Here is a 12,935-nt window from a genome sequence, read left to right on the forward strand (position 1 = left end):
TATTACAAGCTATGCTGAAATTCCGCTTTGAGTATAAGTCACGGTAATTATTAGGAATATATGTTGAAAACCCAACAACGTCTGAGAGTTGAACCGACATAAAGAAATCAGAAGACGAAATTTGTTTGGGCATAAGTTCGGCACAAACAAGCAGAGCAACACTGCAAGAGGTTCTTCCTCTCCCACTCGACAACCCAGGCAAACCACATACTTCAATCCAACCATTAATTGGCAACAGGGTTATTGCCTATTTCGATAAGAAATGTTCCTGTAGACACAGTACATCACACTCTCCTATAAGCTGACGTATAAGAGGATATAATTGATTACTGCACCATTTGTATTCCAACAAGTAATTCTTAGAGAGCAACTCATTTCAATAATTTCTCAGCTAAAAGGCACTTATACGCGTAGAATGGGTGGACAGTCTTACCACCTAATGTACACTTCAGGGCTAGCTGACAAGAACTGTCTTAGAGTTATTATGTGGAGCATTTCTCTTGATTAACACAATCAGAGGCAATTTGACCAAATGATAAGAATTTATTGCACTGAGGGGGCAGGAACTTGTATTTTTCCACAAGAAGCCACTTTTGGCCAATCTCAGGAGGACTGTCTATCACTGTTGTCAGTGTTCTCTGGTTTCGAATTTAAGCAGAAAGATCTATATGATCGTATTTGTAACACTTCTGCACTGTTGCGCAGACAACTCTGAATTTCTACAGTCGATGTTCCTGGGGGGGGGGGGCTGGGAGAGTGTGCAGAATAATACCAAATTATAAAATTGAAATTGGACCCCCAACTTTACCTTTAGAAAAAGATAGCAATAGCTTCCGCAAGTACCGTTGCGTCCGTTTTGTTAGAAATGACAACACACCATTCATCTCTCCACGGTTTCACTCCCTTCTTCTGCTGACTTACTGGCAAAAATGGCACTTAAAATTGGCCAAAATGGTTCAACAAGAATAATAAGGTCAAGTAAGGAACTATAATCTCCTGCCAAATATTGTGAAAACTTTTACTTCACTAAAATTAGACTGTATAACTTACTTAAATATCCGTTTCTAAACAGGGATGATTGCTTTGAACTCTGAAATATAATCCGATTAGTTTATATGTTGACACTTTGAACACTAGTTTTAAGTTCTTGAAGTTAATAAAAATACTTAACTGCTGTTTAACCATTATAAGGCATAAACCTACAGCTAAAAACAGAAGAGATTTAGCGGAGCACGAAAAATGGTTGTTTTTCCGTTAAAGCAGGGCAGAAAAAAACAAAGGGTAAGCAAACAATGTAAAAGTAAAATTTGATTTGGAACTAAACTTTGTCTGAGTTTAGCAAGAAAAAACTGTTTTAGCACCATTTCATCATATGTAGCACTGTAGCACGTGTTTTAGTTTGTAGCACTTTGGTAATACCTTTTTTATTTTCGTCATGGATGAAATGATGAGTATTTTATAGAAAGGCGGAGGAATTAACAAAAAGTATGGACCGCATTTTTCCTTAGTTTTCTTGAAAGCTTTGAACGAACTTTAATTAACCAGGATAACCATTTCGCCTCGTTTATTTATGAAGATTGGTGATAAGTTTTAAGTAACCGGACACAAAAAAAAATTACAAAAAAAAACTGATATAAAATTAAAACGAATGCACTTATCGGGCCCGGCGCGTGTCGTGCATGCCAATTTATTACTGAAAATTTTTGTCAAACATATAAATTTGAGAAATTTTAGCACTTTAGGATCTAACCACGATGTCAGTCTTGGTATTCAAAGGTTCGGGCGTATTTTGGAGTTTTTTCAAATCGTCTGATGTGTTTTTTGTTTTACCTTTGGTAACACTGCTATTCTCCTTTAAAAGACAGTCCTCATTTTAGAAGAAAGTGAAGAATGAATTTTATTATAATAGGCAAGGCCTTTTTGTACATCTTACAAAAATTGAATCAAATAGCTCACACACACTACATAATTGGTTAAGAAATCCAGCCATGTATAGAGGCATTGCAGATGAGTAGGTCAATATATACGAAATCATACTATTGAGTTAGGACTAAAGTGAATACACCATTCGATGCCTTTTTTTATGATGATTATGAATAAAATAAGCATTTCTACATAATTTAATTTCTGCCCCCCCCCCTATATAGGCTATACCTAAAACCCCTGAATTGGCTTAAATAGGGGGGGGGGGCTGAAATTCATTTCCGATAGAAATGCTTATTATATTCGTAATCAGCATAAAAAAAGGCATCAAATGGTGTATTCACTTTATTCCTAACTCAATAATATGATTTTGTATATATTGGGCGATGAGTATGCCAATATTCAGAAGAAGTTCCCCATACCAGCAAAGTCTATAGCATCCACTATCGCCCAATCCCCCCATGGAATTGGTCAAGTCCCATAATAAATAATGACTTCTCAAAGTGGAATAAAGATTTAACCCCCATTGCTTTTGTCCAGAAAAAATTTGCAGAACTTAATACAATTACCTATAAAAATCACTTCCAAATATTTGTTGATGGGTCAAAAATGAATGAGAAGGTTGCAAGTGGTGTTAGTGGTGTTCCTCACCTGAAAATTGCAATGGGCAAGAGATTATATAATAATTTATCTATAATGTCTGCTGAGTTAAATGCCATAATCATGGCATTAGAACACCTTAAGGAAAACCAACCTTTGATTGCAAATTCAAATAATATTATCATATATTCTGACCCTCTATCAAGCCTTGAGTTGCTGGCCTCAGCTCCTCAATATAAGTTGGAAATTGACACTTATCATTGTCTCAGTATTATAGATAATCTTGCTTCAAGTGGCATAAAAACTTATTTTCAGTACATTTCTAGCCACTCTGGCATAAGTGGTAATCATCAGGTTGATGAAATAGCAAAAAATGCTATAAATATTGAACAGCCAAGTGGGAGAACAATCACAATTAGAGATATTTACCAATGGAGGATATCAGATATTAATTTTAATAAGATTAATCCTATCCTTTCCCCCTTTCCCAATAAGTATCTTTCTAAAATTTATCATAGAATTCGTTCTGGAACAAATGGACTAAATTTCCTTGCATTCTCATATGTTTTCTAATTCAAGTGCTTCAATTCCCCTGTCCCCTCTTTGCAGGCATTGTAATATGAATAATGAAACAATTGACCATTGCCTATTTGAATGTAATATGCTGACGTCTGCACAGCATACTTTGCTTTGTAAACTGTTAAAATGCTTCTAACACCAAAAAATCTCACTATCAGCCAAGAGCCTAGCCAACTATACCTGCAAACTGAGCACAGAAATCGATGTCTACCATCTTATATTTGAAATCCTTGAGTCAAAAGATCTACTGAAAGATATCTGACGATATCTAACGAATTAGAGGCGACCAAGACAGTAGCTCTGTAGCCCACAGAGTGAATCAAAACGAAAAGGGCTAAATAATACTAACTGAATAGCTCAAGATCAAGGGTTTAAATTTAATTGAGTAAGCTTCTCTGTCCCTTTCTAATGTAAACACAAAGTTTGATAATCACCCTGAATGATTTGCCTCCTTAACTAGCCTAAGAAACGATTAAAAATTGTTTCAGTTCCCTATTCAACAATGTTTATAAATAGGCTAGTTTTTTAAATAAATGAAAACAGGTAAATTTTGGTGTAGTTAAATATTGATATTTATTAAAACATAACTTATTAAATATTGAGCAGTTCACTTAAATGACCTACAAATAATGTGAATATACCACTCAATACCTTTTTTATGTTGTCTGAATATAATAGACTTATCTATTTTTTATTGCAAATTCAATTATGTAGCCCTTACCCAAATATGTAGCCCATATTATACATTTCTCATGCATTTATTGATTCTCAGTTTTGTCACCATCAGTTCAATTTACTGGTAAATGTTCAATTTACCAAATGTTCAATCCTGGTAATCAGTTCAATTTCCTGTTAGCATAATTCTTGTTAAAACCAATTTACCAGTAAATGTATAATATTGGCTATATATTTGGGTAAGGTTAGATCAAATTGAATTTGCAATAAAAAAAAAAGATTAGGCTATTATATTCAGACAACATAAAAAAGGCATCGGGACATCCAGCACATGCCTAATATGGGTGTAAAGTTCATTTATGATACAAATGGATGTTATATTTAGATTGAGGATGCAATTCTTGGTACATATTTGCAAATTAGGGGGGTAGGGGTATATATTTGGTAAATATCTACCAAATCATATTATTGACTTTTGCATAAAGTGAATATACCACTCAATGCCTTTTTTTATGCTGATTACAAATTTAATAATCATTTCTATCGGAAATGGATTTTAGCCCCCCCCCCCCCTATATATGCCAATTCAGGGTATATATTTCTACATTAGGGGGGGTAAAGTTTAAACTTGCCTCCCATTTACATCATAAACACAATTTGAATAAAATATGTTAATAATAAAAATATGTTAATATTATAGGGTTCTTTCAAATTTATTTACCACTATTGTGTTATTACTTCTGTCTCTCTCCCTGTCTCCCTCTTAATGGGAGATTTATTTTGAGTTATATATTAGGCTTTGAAGCCAGGAATTTTTTGTATTAATTCCCAGGATAATTAGTCTTATACCTGGTCCCAAAAGTGAGATTGAAGTTGTCAAAGCTTCAAGTGTTATTTCTCCTGTCTCTTTAAGGAAAACGGATGCATCTTTGAAGTTTTGTTCATTTCTTTCTTTCATTTAATGGACATAAAGTGTATTTTTTCCTTCATTTATCTGTCTTTGTTTCTTTTCTGGAGGAATAATTTTGTCTCATTTTTAGAATTTTTAATTAATTTTTCCAACTAGTTGACTATTAACTTCTCCCCAGCAAAACTTAATTTTGCCAGCTACTCAACTAATAACTTCTCCCCAGCAAAACTTAATTTTGCCAACTAGCTGGAAAGAAACATTGCCCCAGAAAACAATTATTTTCCAACTAGTTGACTAGCAACTTTTCCCCTGCAATACTTTCTTTATACAACTAGCTAGAAACAAAATTACCCTATAAAGACTGTAGTTAGCCATCTATGTGGCAAGTAACTTTTCCTCAAAATAACTTCCTAACTAATGATGTGACATAAAGAGAAAACAAAAAACATAGTATTGCCAGTCCAACAAATATTGGCAGTATGTGCTTTTAACAAATGTGCTGCAGCTAAGGTAAATCAAACAAACTGAATTCATGAGTAAATAGTCTTGAAGCCACAGAACTAAAAGTCTTTTCCTTCTATAAGTGAATATAGATATAGATATAAATATATATATATATATATATATATATATATATATATATATATATATATATATATATATATATATATATATATATATATATATATATATATATATATATATATATATATTATATATATATAACTGCAGAAATGGGCATCAGACAATGAATGGAACTTGGCAGGTTGCACAAAAATGTGAATTTTTACATGTAATTGCATCTTAGTGAACCTGGGGTAAGACTATCTTGCAGAGTGTTGCCTAAGATGGGAAAACACAGGTAAATCAAATGCAGTTAAGGTAAATCAAACAAACTTAATTCAGGAGTAAATAGTCTTAAAGCCACAGAACTAAAAGTTTCCTCCTTCTATAAGTGTGTTTTCAATCTCACTTTTGGGACCAGGTATAAGACTAATTATGCTGGGACTTAAAACAAAAAATCCCTGGCTTCAAAGCCCAATATATAACTCAAAATAAATCTCCCATTAAGATGGAGACAGGGAGAGAGACAGAAGTAGAACACAATAGTGATAATAGTGATAATTAAATTTCAAAAAGAAACCTATATTATTAACATATTTTATGCTATTCAGAATAAATTCTAACTATTATTAGTCAACTAGTTGGAAAATGAATTGGTTTCTGGGGCAATAATTCTTTCCAGCTAGTTGGCAAACTTAAGTTTTGCTGGGGAGAAATTATTGTCAACTAGTTGGTAAATTTAAGTGTTGCTGGGGAGAAGTTGTTAGTCAACTAGTTGGAAAAATTAATTTTTGTTGGGGTGAAGCTATAAGTCAACTAGTTGGCAAATTTAGATTTTTCCTATAAGGATGGGCCAAATTTTCCCATATATATATAAATATATATATATATAACCTAAACTATCCATGTAAATATAGTGAATTAATATGTTGAGTATTTGTGTTTTTTATTTTTATATCATTCAAGAAGTATTCTACATTAATACTTTATTAGGAATTAACAAAACACTAATTGGAATTAATTCCAATGCTAGTCTATACTGTGTTTTATTTTTTTAAATGCTTTAAGTTTTAACCAGTAGTTAAATATCCTATCTAGTTTTGCAAATTAAAGAAAAATACTTGTGTAAGTATTTGCGAATAATATATTTGCGTATAAATATTTTTATTTGGAAACAATCTCTTAAGTGATTAATAATTATATATTAAGAGTAAAAAGAGGAGAAAGTAATTAAATGTAATCAACTTTCGTTAAAAAAAAGAAAAAAAGAATGCAGTGATATATACGAATTTTGAGTGTTTCTTTTTACTATATACAGCTAACAAATTATGCTTTATGTGTATAATAATGTGAATATTTATTTTAGATACAGCCTTAGCTTTTTTTTGTGAAATCAAATTTTTCGTGACATCATTTCGATTCCATTTTTTGACGCATTTTTGGAAAGTAAAAAATTTTGAAGCCACTTCAAATGTATCCTGATACTAACATCTCATACCATCAGAAACCAAACCATACCTGATCAACTGATATTTTGGAAACTATAGTAGTATTACAGACTTTGCTGCAAATTCATCAGAAAGTGAGATAAATTCAGAACTTAAGTTTGGCCTAGAGAATGTGCTACATAGCCCAAATGGCTTATATTATTGAAATATGTGAAAATGCTTTGTGCTGGAAAAATATGTGAAAATTTAAAAACCAAAAATGTTATGTGTAATTTATCCAAGGCATTTCTAAAATCAAAAATTAACTTTATATCCGCCACATCACACAGACAAATTAAATTGTAATGTGAATTAAATTTAAACTCAAATAATTTATAAATATTTTGAATACAACTTTAAATCTAATTGAAGCAGAATTACTAATATAATGCTTAAGCCGCTTTTGGTCAAGCTAAAACAGTAGATGCATATGAAAAAGGGTAAAAAGAGTATTTTTCAGTCCTAGAGACAGAGAAAAAGAGAAACAATGATAAATTTAAATTGAAATCCTTCAAAAAGAAAAACATGGCCTATATAGGACCAGAAAAATGACCCTAAGGAAACCCATTGAGGATATATGAACATAATGACCCAAAGATGGCAGCATAATAGCTGTAAACAAAATTAAGTTGTTTCAAAAGTAAAATATTGAGAATTGGGACAATTCTTCTTTAAATGGAGAGTATTGTGTTAAAGCCTTTTTAATTAGGTCAATTTTTGAATTTAGTATAAATATATTAAGACACAAATACAAAGTTTAGAATTACCACTTTTTATTAAGATAAGGAATATATCCTGCCAAGTTTCGACTTAACGGGAAATTGAGAAATCACCACTTCCTAGCTACTGCGTTGGTTGGGTAAAGGAAGGTGTGGTTGATAAAAATGTATAAAAGATACATTTTATGGGAAGGGGGAGACTGATACTAACTTTATGCCGGACTGACCTCTGGTCCATTGTTTTTAGAAATACCTTGGAATCTTGTCGGATCATTGGAAGTGTCTAAGAATCCTATTATATATTATTGTAGTTTTCTGAGGCTTGTGGTCTACTTGGGACAGCCAGTCCCAGTAGAAAATATATATCTGATATTATTATATGTTAATTGAATAAAAGTATTGTGTTATAGCCAACCTCTCTACAATCTACCTTTCGCCCCTCAAACATAACCAGCTGGTACGCCTCATTAATCAGATCATAGCCTAAGGCATGCTACCAAAGTTTAATTACCATAGGGCCATAGTTTATCTCTTCTATAAAGGAGAATAAAGGCATCTACTACGACTACACCACCCAAATACCATAAAGAATCACGTTACCACACTTTTCCCTAGCTCTCCCACTCTTTATTCTGAAGTATCAAAATGTTTTAGATACTAATTATGCTTTTGATAAAGCATATTCTACATTTTACTGTAAGCTTTCTGTATGGGGTGGGGTTTTTAAATTCGCTCCTATAAAAGAATAGTTTGATTTTGTTTAAAGACATTCTGTACATTACTTGTAAAATTACTCCTTTTTTTAAATAAAATAAAGAATAGTGTCAGAATCGTCTTCCCCTCGGCCCTTTATGCATGGTTTTTCTAATAAGGGTCTGGATATCTTAGGATCTCGAGTCCCTAACCTTTTAGCTGTGTCACAGTCTTTACTTAATAAGGGCATTAAAGATTGCCATTGCCATTCAAATCAGTTTTCTTCCGATACTTCAAACCTTTCGTTTTGACGAAATCGTTTCTAGAAAAAAAAACAGGATATACATCCCTGGTATTTCCTGTTATCAGGGTTTTTCCTGTTATTCAAAGTAGGGCCTCCAAGTCCTCAGTTCAGTTTTTTTTTAGGTTTTTTTTATCGATTTGACTTCAGAGGCTTATAAGACTCTTTTGTTAAAGTTTAAAAAAAAACTATTTAAATTGTATCTATCTTCTATTCTATTGAATCTGAATAATGGTTTGAGTTTCTGAATCAGTAAGAAAAAGTGTTTTCAATGTAGCGTGCATTTATGTAGAAAACGCACTTTAAAATTTTGTATACTACTTGCTGAGGTTTCCTCTTTCCTTGGTTGCAGCTATAGGTCCAATCAGGAAATGTAACAGAGGATACATCATCTAAGACGTTTATGAGATAAACTTAGTTGAAGAGTCCATCTCCTTAAAAAAGAGTTCAGCTCTAAAATAAACATAACAAATTTGCTGACAGCAAAAGTTTATATATCGCCACAAAAGGAAACGATCAACAAGCTAAGAATGATTTTCGTGTTTTTAGAGTAGGAGAGGAGAGCGAATAAAAGATCCTTGTACAGTGTTTTAGATAATTATGAATTTAAGTATGTAGTTTTATTTATAGTTGATGTCAATTATTTTTAATTTTTGGCCACAATCGCCACAAAAGGAATCAAACAACAATCTAAGAATGATTTTCTTATTTTTTAAAGCGCGGTAGGAGGGCGACTGAAAAACCCTTGGACATTGTTTTAGATAATTGTGATTTCAATTGTGTAGTTTTATTGCTGTTTTATGTCAATTCTTTTTCATTTTTGGCCACAATCGCCACAAAAGGAAACAATCAAAAAGATAAAAATGATTTTATTATTTTTATATCAGGGGAGGAGGGTGACTAAAAATCTCTTTTACATGGTTTTAGACAATTATGATTTAAGTTGTGTAGTTTTATTTCTATTTGATGTCAATTATTTCAATGATTTTCTTATTTTTAGAGCTTTGGGAGGAGGGCGACTAAAAATCTCTTGTACATGGTTTTAGACAATTATTATTTCACTTGTGTAGTTTTATTTCTGTTTTATGTCGATTCTTTTTCATTTTTGGCCACAATCGCTACAAAATGAAACTATAAAAAATACAAAAATGATTTTATTATTTTTTAATAGTGGAAGGAGGGTGACTCAAAATCTCTTGTGCACGGTGTTAGACACGTATGAGTAAAATTGTGTCGTTTTATTTCTATTTTATGTCAATTCTTTTTCAATTATTGCCACAATCGCCACAAAAGGAAACGATCAACAAGATAAAAGTGATTTTCTTATTTTTTGAGCTTTGGGAGGAGGGCAACTAAAAATCTCTTGTACATGGTTTTAGACAATTATGATTTCAGTTGTGTAGCTTTATTGCTATTTGATGTCAATTCTTTTTCATTTGTGGCCACAATCGCCACAAAAGGAAACAATCAACAAGATAAAAATTATTTTCTTATTTTTATAGCGGGGGAGGGGGGCGACTAAAAATCTCTTGGTCATTGTTTTAGACAATTGTGATTTCAATTGTGTAGTTTCATTTCTATTTGATGTAAATTATTTTTCATTTGCGGCCACAATTGCCACAAAAGGAAACAATCAAAAAGATAAAAATGATTTTATTATTTTTATAGCGGGGGAAGAGGGTGACTAAAAATATCTTGTACATGGTTTTAGACAATTATGATGTCAGTTGTGTAGTTTTATTTCTATTTGATGTCAATTCTTTTTCATTTATGGCCACAATCGCCACAAAAGGAAACGATCAACAAGATAAAAATGATTTTCTTATTTTTTGAGCTTTGGGAGGAGGGCGACTAAAAATCTCTTGTACATGGTTTTAGAAAATTGTGATTTCAATTGTTTAGTTTAATTTCTGTTTTATGTCGATTCTTTTTCATTTTTGGCCACAATCGCCACAAAAGTAAACAATCAACAAGATAAAAATGATTTTATTATTTTTCTAGCAGGGGCTGAGGGCGACTAAAAATCTCTTGTGCATGGTTTTAGAAACTTATGATTAAAGTTGTGTAGTTTGATTTCTATTTGATGTCAATTCTTTTTCATTTATGGCCACAATCGCCACAAAAGGAAACGATCAACAAGATAAAAATGATTTTCTTATTTTTAGAGCTTTGGGAGGAGGGCGACTAAAAATCTCTTGTACATGGTTTTAGACAATTATGATTTCAATTGTGTAGCTTTATTTCTATTTGATGTCGATTCTTTTTCATTTGTGGCCACAATCGCCACAAAAGGAAACAATCAACAAGACAAAAGTGATTTTCTTATTTTTATAGCGGGGGAGGAGGGAGACTAAAAATCTCTTGTTTTAGACAATTATGATTTCAATTGTGTAGATTTATTTCTATTTTATGTCAATTCTTTTTCATTTGTGGCCACAATCGCCACAAAAGGAAACGATCAACAAGCTAAAAGGGATTTTCTTATTTTTAGAGCGGGGGAGGAGGGCGACTGAAAATCTCGTGTATATGGTTATAGACAATGATGAACTCAGTTGTGTAGTTTTATTTCTATTTGTTGTTCATTCTTTTCATTCGTGGCCACAATTACCACAAAAGGAATCAATCAACACGATAAAAGTTATTTCCTTATTTTTAAAGTGGGGGAGGAGGGCGACTGCAACTCTCTTGTACATGGTTCTATATAATGATGAAGTCAGTTGTGTAGTTTCATGTCTATTTGCTGTCGATTCTTTTTCATTTGTGGCCACAAGATCCATAAAAGGAAACAATAAACAAGATAAAAATTATTTTCTCATTTTTATAGCGGGTGAGTAGGGCGACTGCAAATCTCGTTTACATGGTTATAGACCAGTATGAAGTCAGTTGTGTAGTTTTATTTCTATTTGATGTCAATTCTTTTTCATTTGTTGCCACAATTGCAACAAAAGGAACCAATGAACAAGATAAAAATAATTTTCTTATTTTATAGCGGGGAAAGAGGGCGACTGAAAATCTCTTCTACATGGTTTTAGACAATGATGAACTCAGTTGTGTAGTTTTATTTCTATTTGATGTCAATTATTTTCATTTGTGGCCACAATTACCACAAAAAGAAACAATCAACAAGATAAAAATGATTTCCTTATCTTTAAAGGAGGGGAGGAGGGCGACTGTAAATCTCTTGTACGTGGTTTTAGACAATGATGAATTCAGTTGTGTAGTTTTATTTTTATTTGATGCCAGTTATTAATAATTAGTGGCAACAATCACCACAAAAGGAAACAATCAACAAGATAAAAAAGATTTTCTTCTTTTTAAAGCGCGGGAGTAGGGCGACTGCAAATCTCTTGTACGTGGTTTTGGACAATGATGAATTCAATTGTTTAGTTTTATTTTTATTTGATGTCAAATCCTTTTCATTTGTGGCCACAATCGCCGCGAAAGGAAACAATCAACAAGACAAAAAATAATTTCTTGTTTTTAAAGCGGGGGAGGAGGGCGACTGCAAATCTCTTGTACATGGTTTAGACAATGATGAATTCAGTTGTGTAGTTTTATTTCTATTTGGTGTCAATTCTTTTCATTCGTGGCCACAATTAAGTTACAGCGGTAGTCCTGTCACAAAATTGCTTGTTTCAGTGGGATCACCTTTTTGGAATACTTTTTTGGGGATTTGGCTGTTTCGCTCAAAACGTATATTGTAGTTTTCATCTTCTAAAAGAATCTGATAGTCGAGAATAGAGATTTTAAACCTTCACACAAGGGCTTTCAACCTAATAGATATTAATGGGATGGTTTGTGTATCAATTGTTCTCTTCCCATTCCCATTCAGTGCCAGCAGGGTTTTCTAGCTCTTTTGAATAATCCCATTAAATCATTTTGCTTATAAATTTTTACCATTAATATAAACCAAAATAATAGTCGGCATTCTTACCAATCACCATGGTCACCTGAGTAGTGGAGACTAGAGATTTTAAACCTCCGCCTAAGTGCTTTCAACCTAATAGATATTAATAGGATGGTTTGTGTATCAATTGTGCTCTTCCCATTCCGAATCAGTGCCATTCAGTGCAAGCAGGGGTTTCTAGCTCTTTTTAAAAATCACTTAAAATTATTTTGCATATAAATTTTACTATTAACATAAACCAAAATAATAGTCGGCATTCTTACCAGTCAGCATAGTCACCTGAGTTGTGACTCACTAATCATCTTCAACTGCTATATTCTTCTAATTAGACAGTTTTTTTCTAAGTAATTCTTAAGCTTTCTGTCAGTAAAGGTGTTTGGCTCTTTACTAGAAAGCAGCTATGACTTAAACTGTGATGTAGAAACTTTTTGACAGAACCTATGATATTTGGCCACTATCCGTGTAATATTGTTTCTTATCCAAATCTATTGTTCTTTATCTTTTTTATATATTTACCAATTGCCTAGATGGTGGGAGGATCAGTTTACCGTACCTTCACTCTTCCACGAACTACCGT

The 12,935-nt window shown here is 32.4% G+C and overlaps 2 protein-coding genes across 2 annotated transcripts in view; one reads left to right on the top strand and one right to left on the bottom strand.

Moving 5' to 3' along the window:
• LOC148945742 (uncharacterized) overlaps nucleotides 1-12,935 on the bottom strand; it is a 382,959-nt gene that overhangs the window by 60,455 nt on the left and 309,569 nt on the right. The window lies entirely within an intron of this gene.
• Nucleotides 1-12,935, top strand: part of LOC148945743 (uncharacterized) — an 89,267-nt gene that overhangs the window by 44,799 nt on the left and 31,533 nt on the right. The window lies entirely within an intron of this gene.

This window comes from Artemia sp. Qi Xiang Cuo, chromosome 12 (genome assembly GCF_049724085.1).
Source record: "Artemia sp. Qi Xiang Cuo chromosome 12, ASM4972408v1, whole genome shotgun sequence".
NCBI classification, from domain to species: domain Eukaryota; kingdom Metazoa; phylum Arthropoda; class Branchiopoda; order Anostraca; family Artemiidae; genus Artemia; species Artemia sp. Qi Xiang Cuo.